This window comes from Sinocyclocheilus grahami, unplaced genomic scaffold (assembly GCF_001515645.1).
Source record: "Sinocyclocheilus grahami isolate Dianchi unplaced genomic scaffold, SAMN03320097.WGS_v1.1 scaffold634.1, whole genome shotgun sequence".
NCBI lineage: Eukaryota > Metazoa > Chordata > Actinopteri > Cypriniformes > Cyprinidae > Sinocyclocheilus > Sinocyclocheilus grahami.
Window position 1 is genome coordinate 601,322 of NW_015505813.1, and position 1,297 is coordinate 602,618.

A 1,297-nucleotide genomic window follows, 5' to 3' on the forward strand; every position below is an offset into this window, starting at 1 on the left:
GGTGTATATGACATTCTTCTTTCAGACGAATACAATCGGAGTTGTATTAAATAATGTCCAGGCTAATCCATGCTTTATAATGGGAGAGGATAGTAGCCCAATATTTGAAGTAAAAAAATTGCACCCATCCATTATAAAAGAAGTCCACACGGCTTTGTGGGGTTAATAAAGGCCTTCTGAAGCAACGCGATGCATTTGTTTAATAAAAATATCCATATTTACAACTTTATAAACCTTAATCTCTAGCTTCCGCTAACTGTCGTACGTGCGTTCACAAGAAAGTGGTAAATATGTATATTTTTCGTAAACAAACGCATCGCGTTGCTTCAGAAGGCCTTTATTAACCCCACAAAGCCGTGTGGACTTCTTTTATAATGGATGGGTGCAATTTTTTTTACTTCAAATACTGGGCTACCGTCCACTCCCATTATAAAGCATGGATTAGCCTGGACATTATTTAATACAACTCCGATTGTATTCGTCTGAAAGAAGAATGTCATATACACCTAGGATGGTTTGAGGGTGAGTAAATCATGGGGTAATTTTCATTTTTGGGTGAACTATCCCTTTAAGAGAAAAAGATTGACAAAAATAAATAATCAAGGATTATAGACGGACGGACGGACGGATGGATAGATAGATAGATAGATAGATAGATAGATAGATAGATAGATAGATAGATAGATAGATAGATAGATAGATAGATAGATAGATAGATAGATAGATAGATTCATGTAAATAGCTGAACAATTCAAGATGCTCATGAATATATGTGACTGATACATTATAAAATATATAAACGTTTACATCAAGTATAATATGTTGTTTTCAACAAATGCTTAGCATTTGAAAAGTGAAATTGTGGTTGATTCTAAATGATTACACAGCATTCAAGGTCAAGAAATGCACAGCACAATGCAACTCTGGCTCTGTGTTAATTCAGGCATTGTGAGGAGGATTTGTGAGATGGATTCTGAATGATGAGCTCTCTTGGGCTCTGTAATTCTCTGCCTGTGCTGACAGACTCAACAATGCAGCTCTGCCAGAGAAAGTTCTTTCTTAAAGGGATAGCTCAACCAAAAATGCACATTTCTGCCATCATCTGCTCAACCAAGCAGTTCAAGAACTGTGTGAATTTCTTTCTTCTGTTGAGCACAAAAGAAGATATTTTGAAGAATGTTTGTAACCAAACAGTTGACAGTAGCCACTGACTTCTATGGTATAGAAAAAATACAACATTTTCACTTTTGTGTGAAATATCCCTTTAAGTCTTCAAGCATTTCATAATAAAATAATG